Source organism: Rhyacophila brunnea, unplaced genomic scaffold (assembly GCF_057557595.1).
Source record: "Rhyacophila brunnea isolate RB1 unplaced genomic scaffold, BYU_Rbru_1.0 scaffold_6, whole genome shotgun sequence".
NCBI lineage: Eukaryota > Metazoa > Arthropoda > Insecta > Trichoptera > Rhyacophilidae > Rhyacophila > Rhyacophila brunnea.
In genome coordinates this window covers 47,699,369-47,721,225 of record NW_028233276.1, presented here as the reverse complement: position 1 = coordinate 47,721,225, position 21,857 = coordinate 47,699,369, and the positions used below count along the sequence as shown (strand labels likewise).

Below are 21,857 nucleotides of genomic sequence, written 5' to 3'. Positions count from 1 at the left end.
CGAGTCCAGGTGACGAGTGAGAAATTTCGTCGCACCTACTGTTGAAAATTATTTGCCATTTCACTGAAGTACGCTCTTAACATTTCAGATTCTATTCACACTATTGCAAGTGAAGTTAATTGATTTTGTCTAATGGCGTTGCGTACATAATTTGTAATTCCTGGCAATGTGGAAAATCTTTCGCATTGGCCATTACCTCAAAACGATTCGATTTGTTTGGAAAAGTATTAAAAATGGGTTCCCATCTTCTAGAAGTTCAAACATTCCATACCTCAGTTCCAAAGTATAACAAGTCAAAAATTTGCAATTTTGAGTTAAGTATGAGGAAATGCTTAGAATACCTACCGATATTTACCAGTTCCAAAATGTATGAATATTTTAGAATGGCAGTGGTTATTATTCTTTAGTTTTATACGTTAATCCTGTGGAAACCTTTGGAAACGCCTATTATTATTACCTATTATAAAAACATAAAATTATGTTTAAAGTAATATTGTAATTATAAACTAATTTTTTAAATACTCCCAGAATTTCATTACAATCTACAAAAGTTATATATACACTAGATCTAAAAGATTAAGCCGCCCAAAATCTTTTTTCTTAATTATCTCAGAAACTCAGAACTATGCTTTTTGATATTAATACTATCGACCGAAGGTACTTTATGGAAATTGAATTTAAATTCTAATGGATTGAAGTTTTGTACTATTCCATTTGTACTATTCCATTACCTAAATGGAATAGTACAAAACTTAAATCTATTAGAATTTTTATGCTTTTTTAGTTGTTACACTTTGGAACTGAAGAATCGAATATTGCGTGTGTACCCTGCCAAAACATTGAAAATCCTACCAAACTACCATAAATTACAGCCTTGGTGAAGTCTCAAGCAACATATTATATACCTACTACCTACGTATTATTTATGTTTATGATTTTTAATTAAGTCTTATAAATACTGTTACATTACGTGAATTGTGGAACTGAACACCTAAGTATGTATCAATGATAAATGATTTAATATTCTAAGATGGTCAAATGAAATGCGTGTCTAATCGGTCGTGTTCTTATGTAAGCGTAGGTATTCACTCGTGGAAGCCACGTGCCTTTCGGCTTAAGTATCTCCAATGGTACCTACTGCTACTACCTTTCTACATTCGTACACAAAATAATACAAAGTCGTCACTAAGTAGGCACTGACATCTACACATCGTGATCGTATGTTATTGCGATACAATACAACATCAAGACGAGGAGCTGTCTTTTAAATCAGTAGTACGTTATCTTTGTATGTGATTCTTTGGACGATGGTGGTTGATAAATACTGGATACGAGCCCGTTAAAGGATATAATAGGTACAGTCCTACAAACTTATCTAAAGAACGGTCAAAAATGGAACTACGAACTACCATATGGACGCCATTTTGAAAACGTCATTCGAATGTCAGATTCTGTCCAGTTGTGAGTCTTGATTGGGTAGTTTTCGACAGTGGCTCCCCCATCCATTCTTTAGATAAGTTTGTTGGTCTGTATGGTATTGTATTGTCATTGTCTACTATAAATAATAGTATATGGATAGTATAAGTGAGTAATGCAGAATAATACTTAGAAGCCTACGTAGAAAGGATATATGTATAACTTACGATGCCGAAATCGATGACCTAGTTTGAGTGAGAAAAAGATTCCTTAGTTAAAGTGAGAATAAGTTAGTATAATTCGTATTAAAACGGCCACTTAGCATCGACGTCTCTGCATTACAGTCCATTTTTTTTGGGAAAAACAAGGAGAAATAAACAAAGCCGCTCTAGATTTCCGAATTTATAATAATTATATATGTCCCTAGAATATAGCCAATATTATATATAGCCGAGCGGCTTACGCGTCGACTATAATATCGTGAATCCCAGGATCGAATCCTGAGTCTGGCAAATACACACATCGTTTTTAAATTTTATTTGTCTTTGGAGTCAGAGTATGGACCTGTGTATTAGCAAGTAGCTAACATTCGTTTCTCGTAAAAACAAAAATCTATTAATAAAGGCCTATGATCTTATAAGATCGGACATGGTCAAAAAAAGAATACATGTACATATTGTGATCCCCGACGCTCCTCTCAGTAATATTTTCAAAAGAAAATAATTTTTATTTTACGATAACTGCTTTGCGTATTTTTAGGAAACAATTTCTCCAAACCATCGGTAAATTATTGTAAGTTCAGTCACTCTGATTAAACTGATTCTATATCACAATATCTATCACAAAACTTTCTCCGGCACTCCAGCTTTTGAACGCTTCTTGGTTGTAGCCCCTATCTAATCTAATCTGGCTCAGACACGCAATATTTTGAGAGCTTTTTTTATATAATTATATTCGTGAATTTTGACTCAATTCGGTTGGTAGACAATAATTTATATTTGGCTACAGCATATTGGTGTTATTTTAAAACCCAAGTTTTACTGCTTCGATTCTAACAACCGGCTCGACAACTGACATGTTTTTAACAGCAGGTTCGCGTAAACAGTTGCGAGCCGCTTAATGACAACACTTATTGAAATTCGAGTACTTGTGCGACTTGATTGAAAGTGATTGGTGAAATACTGCATTCCTATGATGCTAAGTAATACTAATAACTACAACTACTTGACTCTCGAATCAAATGGATAATAAATATCAGTGCATACGTTAAATACAGACAAAGATAAATATTTAAGAAGTTTAAATCTTATTTAGTTGTTTATGTATAATTATGTTTTCAAAGTACACACGCATCTTATAAGGTTGAGCGTTTCTATTTTTAATGCAGACATTTATTTTTAATTAATTTAAGAGCGAAAAGAGATATCGAAACCGCATAATTATGAACGAAATTATAGTAAAAGCATTTCCATTTAAGACTATCACCTAGTGCAGTAGTAGTGAACCTTGTGCATATGTGCGATAAAACTAAAATAATGGTTGGCATGTCACGGATTCAAAAAAATATTAAGAGTAACACAAACAAAATCCCCTACAACCCAACCCGCCCCCCACCACACTCGATTTTAATTGAGCGTATTACGAGGCCCTACTTTGTATGTGAAGCATCAGCAGTTTTTACGCCTGGTAATGTCTCAGGAGCAGATACACAAGACTGAGGACGACACGCTCTCAAGCGAGCTTTGACTGAGTTTTCCGATTGATATAATATAATAAAAAGTGCCATGGGAGAAAAAAGCACGGAAAATTAACATAAAATAAATAAATTTAAAGGTATATAATATATAATACAAAAAAAATCAAAGCTAAAACAATACAGATATACAAAAACTATGTGAAGAGATTTTCACGTCCGCAATAAGGCGCCGCATATTTTTTAAATGCTATAAAATTGGATTTTGTAGCGACCAGGTCGGACGGCCCGATGAGCCCAACAGCTGGTGAAATGCTAAAAAGTTGCCTTCCATCGTGACAATTTTCAAGAAGAAGAAATTTAATTTGACAGATTAAGAAGTGTATTGGAATATAATAATATCTAATAATTACACGGGTTGATACGAAGATAGACGAAAATTATCTCAGTCGATATAATATCAACATAAAAACTTTTATTTTAAATGTGTAAGGAATATAATATTACTAGCTGACCCGGCAAACGTTGTTCTGCCATATAAATTATTTCTAGTGAATATTTTGGTTGTTAAATAAAAAATAACGAATGTATCGTAAGTGTGTGGGGATGGGATCTATGACAGAAAGAGGAATAGAGCGCTGTAGACGATGACCGCCGATAAAAACAAAAAAACATCAACCATTCACTTTCTCAATTCAAAATGAGTAATGATGTTCATAATGAATGAATTACCTGTGACAGGTTCTGGTTGTTTAATATTTATGCAATATCCGTCTTGTCCCTTCCAGAAAATTAGCTTATATTGGAGAGCGTCGTATGAACGGTGTGTGTCAGCGATGAACTCCAGATTATTGTTTCTTCTTCGAATCACGATTTCTCGCGTCGATGTGCGGTCTTAAAATTGCGGCGAAAATAAATCGTACAAAATTTTGCACGCACTGCGTTGTGATATGCCGAATGAAATGTCAAAATGACGCGACGCTTCTCTTGAATTCTTCTCGAACGTAGCGCCATCTGTCATTCAACAACATAAACAATTTCGTTCTGTTTGAAATACGAACGACGGTTAAATTTGTTCATACAAAAATAATAAAATCGCGATTAAAAAATGGGAGGGTAGGGGTAGGATGGTGAAAATTTGGGGTTATAGGTATTTTTTATGCCAAATAATAAAAAAAATACAAAAAAAAAATTGTCAAAAAAATAAAAGAAAAATTTTCTGGATAGAGATACCCTAATCACCTAGCGGTATGAAATATACTTGTTGACCTATTCTCATACCTAACAAATATACGTAAGAAAATTCATAAAAATCGGTTGAGCCATTTCGGAGGAGTTCGACCACAAACATCGTGACACGAGATTTTTATATATATAGAGATAATATTTAATTACTACAAAATGAGTCAGATGTGTTATACTTGGTGCATTCCTTTCTATATGGGATTTTAGAAAGTTAAAAAAATGTTCTTGGACTAAAAGAATATCAACATAAGCAAAGGGCGGCGGTCACTTTGCATTACAAGTCATGCGTAATATTGCATACACTAGAAAAAGTGCCACCTGTCAACATTTTTGAATGTCGTTTAGTTCTGCAACATAAATTAATCACTACCAGATATCATACTTCTTTATACCTCTTCATCAAATCTGTCACAAATTAATTGTAATGTCGTTTAATACGTCATATACCTATACTCGATATACCTACCTACATTCATAAATTGTCAGGTGCTCGAATTTAGAACAAAGTTGAAAGTATTGACACATTTTAGCATGTGGCGCCCTCACTCAGCGGACAACTTATACTGGTGGATCTATAGTAGGTACTATACTTGTAAACATCTGTCAAAATATTATGAGACTATCCTATCATTAAATTTGTTTTCTTTCAGTACCTACCAGATTCCTTTATTTGTGTGTCAGTGTATTATTCAAATTTAGAATTTGCGTTTAAGTACGGGTATATTCTCTCTCATTTTACCCCTTTTGATACGTCGTCTCTCTATCTCTCTCTCTTCTACACATTTACATAAGTATATGTTTTCTCTCGTGTGTTACAAACAAACAAATATATAAATAATGATAAATATAATAATATAAGCTAACAACGACGCGGTGGGCCTGGCAAAAAAGGTAACCATTTTCATTGGTTGAATGGTAAAGGATAAAGTTACTAATAGGAATTATTGTACACAGAATCTGAATACAGGGTGTTGGTGTTACGTTCAATAACCTTGACTATAAAATCATATGATTGAATTCAACGAACCGCGGTAAAGTCGATGCAAAAATGTCAATAGGCCACGACAAAATAATGAACGAACACGCCTAACTCCGATTGTCATATATTTTATTACACTACACTGCGTTTCAATCCATAATGGGACATAAATTACATAATCAGAATCCTACATACAACTCATGTGGTCTTAATAGTACCATATTATATGTTTTATAGTCTGACTAGTGATTGGATAAGGAGTGTCTTAGAAGAAGCGATTTTTACGCGTGGTCCAGCAATTTCGCCGGTAGAGTTAATACGGATTATTTGTAATGACTGTAATGAAAAACCATAACAGTCCATTCGAAATTCGAAAAAAGATGTCCACGGTATACTACCCTCCACGTAACCTTGCAATTTGGAATAGATTTTTTTGAATTATTTGATGAAATCCGCCAATCAGGCGCCTGGCATTTACTAATTCACTATGAGTGAGGTCTATGACTAATACGCAGTGAATTTTACACACAGATCTTGTCACTGGTACAATTATTGCAAAGTTACGTGGATGATACTCTAAGCCAAGGTCAGCAGTGGCGGGTTTAAAGACGTGGAGGTCCGATTTACCGACCGATTTTGAGCCCCCCACGAATTATTTTATGAATCGAAGGCATCCGTTGTTTGTTCTCCCAAGGTGCAGAACTAACCTGCCGTTAGTAATGCCAATTGGGAGGGCAATAGCCATGTTTAATGAAATCGCTTCGGATATTGATATATTCCACTTACGTGAGAGTGAATTTAGGTGGACGTTGTTTTATAAGTTTTTATAAGTCTATCAATAGTTCACTCCGTGTGCTTTCATCTACTTTTATTTTTGTTATTTTATTTTATTTCTTTTCTTATTTTATTTCTTATTTTATTACTTACTATTAACTCACATTGCTCTGTATTTTTATTTGAAAAATTGTTAACACTTATTTTATGTCACTTAATGTCGTAAACGCTGATATGTAAAATAAATAAAATTGAATTTTAATTTGAAAAATAAAATAATAGCAATTCGTCAATATAACCTACCTCTTTTCTATAATCACACACTATAACTGAAAACAATAAATTACCTAAGTAGGTGAACATACCTACCTAATTATACCTATTACTGATTTATTTTTTTGTGTACGTTAGTTGTAGGAATTTTGGGGAATATTTTATTGGCACCTAGTTTTGAGAAATATACATCTTTTTACGATGTTGATATATTTTCAATAAATGTATGCGTTTGTATTGGTTCGAGGCCTACTTTTAAATCTTTTGATGAATCGATTGCGAAAGAATTTTATCCGCGATACATAAGACAAAAGTATCTAGTATTCATACTCGCCATCACTATTATTGTATATATAAGTATCGATTCTGTTTTGACATCCCTGTTTATGTTATGTAAAAATATGTAGATTTGAATAGGGAATCCAATCCCGAGCCAAAATTTTGATCCCAGGATTTCGGGATTACAATTTTTTTCGATAGTTAATATTTTTTTTAAATTTAAGTACCTACCTATACAAAAATAGCATTGATAAAATCGGTCAAAAATGTCTAGTATAACTTATACTATTTAGGAAGACATTTAATGTTAATATTGTGTACGTTCAATCTTCCAAGTACCTACATGGGTTTAATGGAGTGAATAATATTGTAAGTACCTATATATCTTAATAATGTGAACGTAAAACAGTTTTTTTAAAAAAAAAATTAAAACATTCATAAAATTCGGCGTAGAAACAAGTGCCTGCCTGCACGTCCGTGGCACTGGCGGTAAGACGCCGTTCGCGTGCCAGAACGTCAGTGGCGTCTAGCTGGTTAAATAAACGATTTTATTATTTTTACCTGATGTTCTTACGATTGCGTATGACAACAAAACAACAAATGGTTATTTGTTAAACGTGAGCATCCGGCGATTTCCCCTGTGACATGTGCAGGTACATACACGTCACTAACATCATTTTGTACACATACTAATTGATAGTGATAGATAAAAAAATCAATCCCGAAGATTTCGGGATTATGTTTACTAATCTCGGGATTCATAGGTATCGAAAATTGTTCGGGATTCCGGGATTGGATTCCCTAGGTATGAAAGTATTTCCATATCATGAGTTTACAACTTATCACGAAAATTTAAACCAAACGAACAGTTTTAATTGTGTGCTCGTGTAAAATTTAATCTAAACCACTTAATAAAAGTAATATTTTCTTTTTCGAATAGATCCGCTAACTTATAAGCTCTTTTTAATTCAAAAACGCGCGATATGGTGCTATTTTCGCCATGCTTTATGGGATTTGTATGGTTTTCTGACACGTTAATAAAGGAACAAGTAAGTCACGTAGATGGACGTAAAAATCTCATTTCCTTCCACAATCCGACACGCCATCCGCGAGTTAGCCTAGAAGTATTGATTATTTTATACTATTATTACGGAGCGTATAAATAATTTAGAAGCAGGGTGGATGAAGGGCGTAAGTGCTAATCTATCATCTTCTTGTTGTGCCATCTCCTATCGGAGGGCGCGACCATTCGATGTATCTTCTGTTTATCTGTTCCGGAACTGTTTGGTGAAGCCTCACTCGTATGATCACAGGGGGACTTAACCATAATAGGCGGCACCTACTCCTGCTACTTTGTTGCCGTCGATCTTTCCTTTGATAAAGAACTGGGAAAAGCTGTTTTTTGACATCTCTCCGTACCTCTCAATGCAATAGAAAGAAAACGACAAGACACAACAGCGACACGACTGAACTGAGCATGGCCCCCACATTCTGAAGCGGGCCCCCAGGTATGGATCTTTGGCGGCCCCCCTACCTATCGATAACGTTAAATGCAGTGTGATGCTCTACAGTAGTGTTTCCCAAATAGTGTTAAGTTAAAGATAAAGTTAAGGGTATGTAATTAAGTGTATTTTTTGTGATTATTTGTATTTTTGAATACATCAACTTGAATTATGGAGTTATCAAGTATCAACACACAATAAACGAAAATTGCATCGCACAACCACATTATTTAAAAAAAAATTACTATCAGAGAACATTTGTGATGTGTGTTTATCTCACTTGTTCGTGTCGACCTACCACGCAGGGTCTCCCTTGAGCTTGAGCCCCAAGACTAGAGCTCTGTCAACCCCTCCCCTTGTGGGGGCCATGGAACGGAGTATCCGTAAAATACTGTTCTATGTGTGCGTATCACAAGTAAAAAAATCGGAGGACGAAAACCTATGTGACAGAGTGCCCATGTGCAGGAATTCACATTCCAGGTAATTATGTAAACAGCTATTATAGAAGTCGGCAGTCTCTTAGACATGAGAGGAATGACGAGGAAGAAGAAATTAAAAATAAGAAATCTATTGCAAGCAGAAGGCCTAAATTTTACTTATGCCCCTGTACTAACCAGCTCCTCATTTTGTTATTGCTCCTAATGTTTGCGGAGAATTTTCGTGTTTATGTTATTTTCCGCCTGTGAGACGACGGAAAAGCGCCCGTCTGATCGGCGTCGGAAAATTGTCCGGTAATATTTGCCGAAATTATCACTGTAATATGAATGATAATTTTATGGGATTAGTCTCACGAGAATGTAATATAAAATACCATATTATGCGACAACATACGGGAAATGGGGCAAGTTAACGTGAATTAATATAAATTGTGATGTGTTTTATTAAATCATTCATATTAATACCTAAATCAAACGTTAACTAATTATTAATGTAACCACCTTCTCTAAACGAACGCTAACTAATTGTTTTAATTTCCATCTTATTCATTGCAGCTCTGAAAAGTAAAAATCTCAACCATTGAGGACGTTGTTGAGACCTGTGTTCTGTATGCATGGCCTCCACAAGAGTGGGGGGGGGGGTTACTGACAGGGCTCTAGCTTGGGGGCCCGGTCTCAGAAAAGTCCCGATGAGGCGAGTCGACCAGATAAGTGAGATAAACAAATATAAAAAAACGCTATTTTCCTTCAATAATGTTATTTTTTTTAAATTATGTGGTTATGCTATAAAAATTTTAATTGTGTATCGATACTCGATAACTCCATAATTCAAATGGATGTATTATAATATACAAAAAAAAAACACTAAATATACCTACTTACACATTAATATACTTACTTACACAAGATCATTGTCCAGCGATGCCAAAGTTGTAGAGTTTCAAGAAGAGCTTCGGAATATCCACTGGGATGTTGTCGGACTCAGCGAAGTAAGGCGTAAAGGTGAGAGTATTATTACTTTACAAAGCGGACATGTGCTGTATTCCAAAGTAACCGATGAAGGACGCACGAGCGGTGTTGGATTTGTTGTCAACAAAGCCTGGAGGGACCGCATAGTCGAGTTCAACTGCATTTCTGACAGGGTCGCAAGCGTGATACTTAAAATCAATGCTAGGTACCGGATTCAGATTTTGCAAGTATATGCTCCGACACAGAGCTATCCTGATGAAAAAGTGGAAGAGTTTTACGAGGAAATAACATCCTTGAAAAATAAAAGTAAATGCCTTTTCAACATCATAATGGGAGATTTCAATGCACGTATTGGATCATACCAAAGAGATGACGTAGCGGTCGGACATTTCGGACATGGCTCAAGGGATGGTAGAGGAGACATGCTTGTGGAGTTTGCTGAAACCAACAATCTTCACATCATGAATTCCTTTTTTCAACATAAACCTACACGTAAATGGACGTGGAGAAGCCCGTCAGGAAGGACCAGCGAAATCGATTACATCCTCACTGACAGAAAATATACATTTCTAAACTGTAAGGTGATCAATCAGCTTAACACCGGCAGTGATCACCGGATGGTGAGATGTAAGATAAGATTGAACGTCAAATCAGAAAGATCCAAACTGCAGAAGAAGTCAAATGCTCGCGTATACCTGCAGAACAATACTGAATTCCAAAATGAACTCAAAAATGCACTATCGGCTTTCTTAGATGAGAACGAAACCGTTTCCCTATCCAACGCGGAGGATATAACGAATATTATTCTACAATGTGCAGAAAAAACAGGCGTAAAAAGCTCAGAAGTTACACCTTCCACCAAGCTTTCGAAGGCAACATTGAATCTTATGGAGCAGAGAAGGAAAAGCAAGAGCGATAGACAGGCACAAAACGATATGGAGTTTTCATCACTTTGCAAAACCCTCCGAAGGAATATAAGAGAAGACCTTCGTAAATTCAATGTAAACCTCATACAAGCAATTGTGAAAGCAGGCAGAAGTTTAAACAAAAACAAGCAATGCTTGCCGATAGGAAAACGTCAAATCACAGCACTAAAAGCAAAAGATGGTTCTATCGTCAGAAATTGAGAACACTTGTTAAGCCGAGTTGAAGAGTTCTACAGCGATGACACTGACAATACGACTATAGACTTAGATCTTCAGAGAAATGGAAATTCGGAAGACCATACTCCCGAAATCACATCCTGGGAAGTAACCCATGCTTTATGTCCTGTATCCATCGAGTGCTCGGTAATTGCTGACATCGTGTAATGTTTAAGTCTTAAACGTCAAGTAAAGAAGGAGACACGGTGGAAACCCAAAAATCCACTACGTTAATATTACCGCGTACACCATTTGGAAAACGCTAATATAGAGCGTCACACTGGCTTTATCCTTAGCAATAGCTAGGGGGGCCTCCAAAGATCCTAGTCTGAGGGCCTGCTCCATAATGTGGGGGCCATGCCTGTATAGTTTAGCATAATATACTGCCGCCTCTCTAGTGAGAACTTACTGAGAATATAACTAGACTGAACCCTTTTGTCATAAGAGTGAATTAACAAAAAGTGTGTATTTTTTTCTGATAAATAATTTATTATTTAGAACTTTTCTAGGAAGTTACAAGTCGTGACCTCACGTGTCGTACTGTAACAGTAATTAACATAATTTTGTTTAATTTCGGAAAGTTTTATAGATTCTGACATGTGATACGACAGTGAGATCCCCGTGACATCACGCATAATATGTCCAATATTCATCAAGATTATTTTACTAATATTATAAAAGTTGTTAATCGAATTAATTTCACACGGTTATTTTTTGTACAACCTGATATAATCTTTTGAAATTTCTGTTCTACAAAATGGAAGCTAAAATGATGGCAATCAACATAACCTTGATTCACTAAATTATAAAAAAAATTGTGGTGTTGAGTATTTATTAAGTATAAAGTATGTAAATGACAAGTGAATGACAAACGAGTTTTCATATCACCAAATATTTTACAAAACACTAACAAGACCAATCATCGTATATGGCTCACTAAATGGCACCACTAAAGCATGAAGAGAGTTTCGGGCTCATTTGAGCGAAACGTGCTGCGTAGCATCTTCGGACACAGTTGGGGTGGAAACGAAAATACAATTACGAGCTGCGCGGGGATCTTCACTACAGTCCATCAAATTGGGCCGCCTTAGATGGCTGGGCTATTGTACACATAATGGATGAGTCACGAATGACAAAGAAACTGACATTCGGGAAGCTGGACGGCAAATGAAAACCTGGTCGACATTTTACAAAATGGAGAGATAATGTCGAGGAAGAAGTGTCTTTGAAAAGACCTAGATGGAGGCAGATATTGGAGGAGGCCATGACCCACATAGGGTTGTAGCTCCGGATAGAATAATAACATACCTGTTATGATAGATTCAAACATTTTATTGATTCTATGCAAATATAATATAATCATCTTATGCCCATTATTGGAATATATTCCATGGACATAGTTTATAAAATATTCATATTATTGTTTTAAATTATATTATGTAATTTGAATATTGTGAATTGCCGTATTCTTATTTAATCGCAAAAAATAATAATATACTTACAAAAAAAAATATTCATATTTTTATGGAATAGTAATAAAGAATCTTTTTGAGAAGACGACCTTATTTACAGACAATTAAAATCAGATATGTAGAATTTACAATCACGTATTATTATTAACTTTGAAGTTGATTTACTACGTTTGGTTATCTGTGCAATTGGAATTGTTCAAGCATTTATATCATTCATTCAGGGGCTGGTTTAGCGGTAAGTGGACTAAACGGCCGCGTGGGGTCCCGAGATCTTGGAATGTCTTTAAAGAATTGTCTTACAGACGGATTTTGATAATTTATGATATTTTTTTTTTTGATAATTTCTGTGATTGGGTGCAGTTCACCGTTTACTTATTATGGTCTCGCTACTAAACAGTGGAATGCGAACTGTTGAAAGGATCTATCCTACTGAAGTCATTAGAAAATTTCATCAATAATTTCTAAGAATAACAAAATAAAATTGAGAAGAATATGAAAAAGTTGAAAAAGAGGCAACTGATTTATCAGGATTATCCTTTAATGATAAATATGGACAAACTCGCATACAATAAAAAAGAAAAATGTTTTTTTTATGAAAACAAAGAAGTCGGACAAGAATTTACAACTAGAGAAGATTTCAAAGTAAATTCATCTTATGTCAGTATATGTGATAAGACCAAGGCAGAACTATCGCAAAGAACACAAACGTATGAAATAGTTAGGTATAGAGCCTTTTAGAATTTTATCAATGGAAGAAAAAAAGAATATGTTTTTATATTTTATTTCTATTACCTTTGCTATATTTTATGTTAATAAATTAATGAGAGTTTCTATGTATAAAACTTTTTTTTCTAACTTCGTTGAAAATATATAACTAGAAAAAAACTTTGGAATAATGGGATTCGACACATATTTTGACGCTTATGGGCTTATGCAACGTTTGTTAATTCACGTACCTATAATAAAAAAAATGTGGGTATTAAATGGCGTAATCTTTAAAGTGGTACCGTAATAAAAATGAATATTATTTTCATAAGAGCTAGTTTTCACGCATTTCCCCGTTAAATGACCCAAAAAAACAATTAATCTAATACGATCACCTAAATTTTCGGAACTAGTAAAAGCGAATAATCATAATAAAACTATACATAGGTACATGTTATATTAATTCACATAGCCTAACCCTACTAAACCTAATGCGACCCTCGTAGTCCAGTGCGTAAGGCGCTGGTCTTATATCCGGGGGCTCCGAGTACGATTCTCAATGCGGTCACAATATATTATTTATGTGATTTTTTCAAAGCCTGAATGTTTGTGATTGTTTCTCTTTTATTACTAAATACACCAGTGGCGAAGGGTGAAAGTAGGCCGCTAAGATCCTACATAAATAATGCACATTAAACTTTGTTAGTAATACGTAGGCAGTTATTGAACTAAGACTACACTTTACTGATGGCGTTGGTTAGTTTTTAAAAATCAATTAAGCCCTGCCTAACCAAACCATACCAGTTTTGGAATATTTTGGGCGATACGACAAAATTGTGCACACTTTTCATTCATAGGTAGGTACTTATTAGTTTTCGTTGGCTTAAGAATGCACATTAAACATATTGTTAGTTTATCTTTTTAAAATTCATTAAACCCTACCTAAACTAAACCATAATAGATTAAAAAAAATTATGTATGCTTTAATAGCAAAATTTTAGATATTTTATAGATATATGAGTATTGTTTGACTATTATCTATTATGGTTTGGTTTTCGCAGGGTTTAATTGAACTTTAAAAACTAACCAACACCATTTGTAAATTGTAGTCTTATTTCAATAAAAACAGATACATACGAAAGTTTAGTGTGCACTATTTATGGAAGAACAGTCTACCTCCACCCTTCGTCACTGAAATACACTACTGTCATCGAGCCTTTTCGCCTGCTGTAGTGACAAAAAAATAATATATATTATAATATATTATTAAGTAGGTATATAAAATATTATGTCGTATCCTCTAAAAATGTTTTACTGTACCTACTCTAACCAACGAGTATTTTAGCAACTTAAAATTTATAATCGGTCAAAATTGATGAAGAGTTCCTAACTAGTTTTAAACATAGCGGAAATTGAGTCTAGTGCCTACATCATTCTGTGTATAGTTTCTCTCCAATCAGTAAATGTAGTAAGCTAGTTTTTGAACAATTTCTTTTCAATTTATCAACTCTAACTCTACTTATCTTATGTAGCTAACTTATTATTATTTTCCATTATTGAAATTATACATTAATATCGTACATATTTCACTAATCAAGAATTCCAAGATGAGAGAGCCAATCCATTGTGAGAAGCCTACTCAATAACCAAATTATCTGGCTCACGAGGTCCTGACGACGAAGTACTGTTCCATTCACCTAAACAATTTGTACTTTGAACATAGGTACATAATTTTGAAAACGCTTCTGAGAAAATATATTATAACCAATAGAATTTTTTTTTCAATCAATCAATAATAATTAGAATGTCACATTCTTAAATCTTATGAATTATTCGTTGAATAAAAAAAATAATTGATTAAAAATTATTAGCAAGTTCAAGTAAGTTACTACAAACAATCTTGTAGTGATCCGTGACGTCGGTTAGTAATTAAAGTAATACCTACTTTGATTTAAAATACAAAAGCCGATCGCCAATGGTAGCTCAATTTGGAAAGCGGTATTAAAAGCCGTTAGTTAAAATTTGTCGCAATTAAGTATGACGCCTTTAACGCAGTAGTCTATGTGTATGGGCGCGATACCCGAGAGATCCAGGCTCGGTCCTTACTTTTTTCAAACATGTTTTTCTATTGGTTATAATATGTTTTCTCAGAAGTTCAAAATTATGTATGTTCAATAATTTTAATGTTACATTCTTAAATCTTATGAATAATTCGTTGAATAAAATAAATATTAGTTAAATAAACGTACTTACGGCTAAGTTTTAAATTAAAATTGGTACTTTTTTGTTCCTATGAAAGCGGTCCGCAATGGTTGTATGCGAGGTAGGTATATATTATATCGGTTAAACATACTGAATTAACTTATTTGTAAAAAAAAATGCATAAAATAATAGATCACAAATATTGTACAGAATTTATATATTATTTCATGAGAAAAACAGTCAGTCAAACTGTTAATTCACTAAAACTACATAATATAATCTACGATATTTAATATGGCAACCCTGTATCCCTTTCCAGTTGTTTTGTTTAATTCATTTTCTACCACCATGATTCAGTATAGATAATAATTATTGTAACATTAGAAAAACTAAAATGTAAATTTCGGTACCTATTCATGCATAATAAAACTCATCACGCGAGTGAGACACTGGTCGTAAAACAATTTTTATGTGAATACCAAGTGATAAACACATTTTATAAAGACACATTTAACTCAAATTATATGCCCAGTGACGTCCCGTGGGGGTAGGCAGGTTGAGTGTTGCTTGGGGCGGCAGTTATTCGAAGGGCGGCAAATAGAAAATAATCAGTAGGTATATGCAGAAACAGCTACCTAAACTTAGTAACAACTAAAATATCTTTTCATTAAAAAATTCAGCTCACTGGTTGGAAACAAAATGTATTAATAAACATAAAAGATTTAACAGGACTGAATTTTTTTTCGGGTTGATGTCTAGTTTACTTCCGTTGTCCGCCACGTCTTTGATCGCTAGTAATGACACGTGCAGATTTGCGAATTATTTCACTCGCGAGTTTTGGATGTTACCAGGTGTATTTTTAAATGCATCTGAAACCGTGGACTCGCGATATTGTATATTAAACCAGAGACAGTGGAAGTTACAGATGACATTTACTTAAATAAAAATAGATTTAGTGGTAATTATATTTTGTTAGTAATGTATCTATACAACAGATTTCTTAGATATTGAAGCCATGAAAGGATTATAAAAAATACTATATAAAAATGAGGCGGCATTTTGGCCCTGCCTAGGGGCGGCATTTTGTCTAGGGACGTCACTGTATATGCCATAACCCTATTATACCTACAGTAGAAAAACGAATTACAAAAATAAATGCTCACTCAACTGAAAAGGGTTGAAACACTATTTTTGGGTGTGAACTTAATGAAAAGCGCCCGTTAATGAAAAACAAACGCAGGCTTTACCGAGGTAAATAAATTTTCTTTGTAATGTTTTTTTTTTGGCACAGAGTTCAACTATTTCTGTACATATTACGTAAATGTGTTAAAGCCTGATTGAAATGTATTGCTAGCTTTAGTGGCTATATTATAAATTGGCAGGTGCTAGGTTTTGGAACTACCATTCTTTCACAATAGACTCAATACATGACTGCGAACACTAGCGCCACCCTCGCCGGCCTATTTATGATGTGGGTATTATACCGTGAGATATAACGGGAAATCAGCAATGCTAAATCTAAAATACTGGTTTGCAAACTTGATTTTGTTCTCAAAGTCGAAACGTCACGATAATGTTTTGGCGAGTGGATTATTTCCAAAGTATTAACATAGTTATGAATAAGTAACTAAATTGAAATGACGTATTAATTACATACGGCAATAATTTATTCTTATTCTTGATTTAGGACCCTATGCTTATTTTATACTTACATGGGCATATCATGTACATTGAACATGACGTTATGTAGCCTATTTTCAGGCTCATAACTAGGGATTCCAATCCCGGGATCCCGAGCTATTTTCTATACCTATGAATCCCGGGATTGATAAACATAAATCCCGAAACTTTCGGGATTGATTTTTTTTATCAATTTTTATGGAAAATTAAATAAAAACGAAAATATAACAACAAAAAATACTTTTAATAACAAATTACTACATTACAAATTAACTGAGTTAGAATGAAGTTTGATTTATACCCATGTGTAAGTTGCCGATTCATTTTATTTTTTTCACATAAATTAATAAAAATGAGAGAGTTTGGAAAAAAACAATGCTTCGCACTTTTAACAAAGTAATTCCACCATGATCTCATACGTTTTACGGCAGTTTCATATTTGGCTGTCTAATTAGATTTATGAACCGGAAAGGCCATACAGTATACACCATGATTTGCTTTACCATTTAAATCTCGCTAACCCATTCATTAAGTCTTTACTATCAGAAACACCAATCTCATATTAAATTCACATTATTAGTTATATTACAATATTATTTACTCCATTAAACTTATGTATTTAAAAGATTGAACGTAGATATACAATATTAACAATAAATGTCTTAAATAGTATAAATTATACTAGATTTATTTTTGACCGATTTTATCAATGTTATTTGTAAATTTTAATTTTTATATTAACAATGAAAAAAAATGCCAATCCCGGGATTGTCAAATTGTAATCCCGAAATCCCGGGATCAGAATTTTGGCTCGGGATTGGATTCCCTACTCATAACCCATAGCAGGTGACAGGACATCAAATAAATACGTAGGTATATATTGTATACAGAAATCAAGTACATATAGCATGGCCCACAAAGGGGCGGAGGGGGGCTGACAGGGCCCTAGACTTTGGTTCCGGCGAGGCGAGTCGACCAGATAAGTGAGATAAACACACATCACAAATTTGCTTCACATCCTTCAATAATATTATTATTTAAAATTATGTGGTTGTACAATACAATTTTTAATTGTGTATCTTTATAATACTCGAAAACTCCATAATTGAAACGGATGTATTAAAAGTACACAAAAAAAAACACTAAAAAAATATACACATTAATTGTACCGCGTACACCATTTAGAAAACGGTACCGTGGAGCGTCACACTGCCTTTATACTTAGCGATAGGTAGGGGGACCCGACAAATATCCTAGCCTGGGGCCCGCTTCAGGATGTGGGGGCCATGACATATAGTATTGAATTTCGTTTACCCATTTTCAATAATATAATATTGTATTGAGTACCTACTGATTATCTATTTAAATACGAAAGATTAGCAGTATTAATAATGTATTTTATTAAACAATCGATTGAAGAAATAAATTACACGTGCACATGTGACTGACGTACCTAGTGATGTAGGCAATACGTTATTATTTGATGTTTGATGTGATTATTGCTCAAATGCTGGGGATAGGTACCTACAGTATGCGCGGTACGTGCATTTATTGAAATAAACCATCGATAACTCAACCATGAAGTCATTTAAAATTCAGTCAATTTAAAATCATTAACTGTTGAGTTGTTTTATTATTATGACATTTTTCCGAATCATTTAAATATAAAAATATAGATATCATAAAAATACTGGCATATAAGTATGATCGGAAATATAGTATCAACGACCCACAAATTAATTTTATTAATCGAAGTAGAAAGGTACTTATATGAGTTGAAATTTATTTAAGCCGCTCAATTCGTATTTATATATTAAACCAATAAATTAACCATGAAGAAATCGAGCGTAAATTCTTTGTCGCATTTTCAAGAAAAACGAAAGTGTGTCAAATTTAATGTAATACATTTTACGTCATAAACCAGTTTTAAAAATACAGCAAAATCAGTTTAAATTAGAGATAATTTATCAACACAGATATATTTTATTTAATACTAAATGAGATATAATACTTCCATCGTTGATGTAATGTTCCTAGTTAATTGCAGTAAACTGTAAAGTTTAAGTCATTTTCAATAAAATATAAAAACTCCCAAAAAATAACAAACCTTATGGTATATTGATACTATCGACGAAGACTGGTAGATGGACATTAAATTTAAATTATATTGTACCTATAAGAGTTATTTTAAGTACAAATTTGTCCTTTGTCTTGTGCGAGATGACATAAATCTGAATCAACGTAAACATGTTTATGGCACGAAGATTTTTATGGCGGTGTTTTGGTAAATTCAGAATCGCATAAATATATCCCAAAGATATAATATTATATTAATTACTCGACACTGAGTATAGAAAAAAACCTCATTTATTACGATGACGTGTTTATATTTTTTTTACATTTCAAATTCGTGAGAAAAGCTTTCTTTTCACTTAATTAATTTTTAACAATATTTTAGCGATCCAATTTCGTCTGTCTGAGCTGCTTTTACCCGTGTTATATGTACAACTGAAAATCAGTATTTTTTTTAAATAATTATTTACTATTTATCACAGATATACAAATGAATACACTATAATATTTGTCAGTTGTATATCTACAGAATACAGATATACATAGAGCCTGAAGATGGCAAAGGAAAAAAATTGGGTAGTTAATACCAATTAATGTGAAATAGTATAGTTATAGCAAAACTAATAGATATCAGGACTGCATAAAAATAACTTTTCGATGTTTAAAGAAAGGTCAATAAGAGGTCAATAGTAATGTACTTATTATTAATTTTCTTTACTGCTATTTTTTGTTAGGATACATATTATTTAAAAAAATCTAACACAATTATTATTATTATTATTTAGTTAATTACTTACCATTCCACATTTATAATAAACATGACCGGTTTCGTCTGTTTTATGAATTTTCAATCGACCAATCTAACCCAAAATATATAAGAAACTTAATAATAATGATAAAGTATTGTCATTTCTTTTAATTATCTGAGAATATGTTAAATAAAGATTGTTATGCATTTAAAATACAAAACAATCACAAATATTCCATCGTCATAGATGAGGAATCTTTTTTTTTTGCACGGTGTCGACTGAATAAAATGTACGATTGTAATATTTTTATTTGCGTCAGAATTTATCAAACAGCCCGTTTTAAAAAGCTTGACGTTTTACAAGGTTGATTCACTGTGGCAAAATATATAATATTAAATTCTGTCGTAAAAACTTGTTAAATAGAAGTAATATTTTTAATCAAGCCACTTATTGAATGACGACGAGAAGGTTGCAGAAGCTATATTTTCTGGCTTAAATGGATTAGCGACTGGGTTGAACATGAGTCCAGCAAGTAGAGCACAGTGAAGACCCCTCGCGTGAGATTGATCGCCAACCTCAGGATTACCTTATAATAATGACACTCAACGCTCAAAATCTGAGAAGACAATCAAAATAAAAAGAAGAAAATCTGGATTAACAAATAGGTATATTATATGCACAAAACTAATGTCTATGTTAATAATCGTCGACTGTAAAAGATACTCTTTTTTCCTTAAACACTATAGTGTTACCCAGGGCATGGAACCCTCAATAAAAGCCGAGCGAATGACTAACAACTGTTTCTCGTAAAAAGTCTTGTTCAGTTACATACACTACACAGTGAATTTCAATATTATATGCCTTGATAATTATGATTTAAAATTATATACATGTTTGTAAACAGTTAATAAAATGCTGTATATAGATACATATCAATTGGAGGTTATAAATTATTATAGTATAACACAATATAAAATGCCTAAACCTAAATAAAATGACAATAATTATGAAAGCATTAAAGAAAATTTAAAGATTGTACCTATTATTTATAAAATATGTACAAAAACATATTTAAAAAAGTAACAAGTATATTAGAATCGTAAGTAAATAATAATGTAAATAAACAAACTCCTACGTGCGCTGGAAAACTCACACAAAAATAATATCGATTTAAATACGCATTTCCCTCACATTAAAAATACTACGGCTCACATACACAATAATACGCAGGTATATATTATACCTACTATATTGTTGAAGATCTTATATACCTAACAGAGTCCGTGAAACCAAAACATCGGTAGTTATCCAAACACATAGCACAAAATAATAGCATTGTAAATAGTAGGCGGCATTTTGAATCGATACAATTTCGTCCACACGTCAAAATATCACAACATTCACAGTTCGACACATTAAAACGTCATTCAAACGTGACAACGGAAATACAATTACAAACAAATTTTTAAATATAAAAAACACAATATTTAATTGTAAAAAAAGGATGAGAATGTATCGTTTAAATAGATGAGGAAAACGCTGTTTCCTCGACGCGTTTCCGATTTGTAGGGTAGCGGAAAACGTCGGAAAACCGGAAGAACACAGATTATTAAAAAAAACCTTTTTTGTTTTCTTTTTGGGTTTGTTTTGACGAATTATAACGTTTTTTTTTATTATTTATACCGTTGTATACGTTACGGGGTTGTGTCGATGTTGATATCGCGCGCGAGGGCAATGTTTTGAAGCGTATTTAGGGGTGTAAAACGAGTGGCGGTGTTTAGATAGGGTATTGATCGCGAGAGACCGCCCGGTTGGTTCGTACACTTACTACTGGAGTCTCCTTACTAGTGGCGGAGTTTTGCGAGGCTCGGCATTATTCGTCGGATGCGAGGGGCGACGACTGACGGACTGGTTGCGCGGTGCGACGATTATCATCCGGCCACTTTGGCCATGTGTCTGCAATTTGAATCGCGTTATGCAAATTAATTACAATATCGCTAGTAAAATTATTGAAAAATGAGTGGGTTTCACGCGTGACAGATGTAAAACAAAATAAGTACAAATTAACCAGTGATGTAGTGGAGCTGGAACGCGACGTGTTGGCGCTCCGGCACTTCTTTAAACAGATTAATTTCCATTTAGAAAAATAACTTCTACGCAAGGGGGGGAGTTAGAGCCATACCACACGGGACACCTGTGTCCAGCCACTGGCGTGTCGGATATGCCGCATTTACATATAAATTAACGCGACATTAGTGTGTCTCCGT

The 21,857-nt window shown here is 33.6% G+C and overlaps 1 protein-coding gene across 1 annotated transcript in view; it reads right to left on the bottom strand.

The window, feature by feature from the left end:
- kmr (pleckstrin homology domain-containing family A member kramer) overlaps positions 1-21,422 on the bottom strand; it is a 143,246-nt gene extending 121,824 nt beyond the window's left edge. Inside the window, exon 1 of the mRNA XM_085957084.1 lies at positions 21,274-21,422. The gene's annotated coding sequence lies outside the window, so the exon portion shown is untranslated. The remainder of the gene's footprint in view (positions 1-21,273) is intronic.
- Between the last annotated feature and the right edge of the window lie 435 nt (positions 21,423-21,857).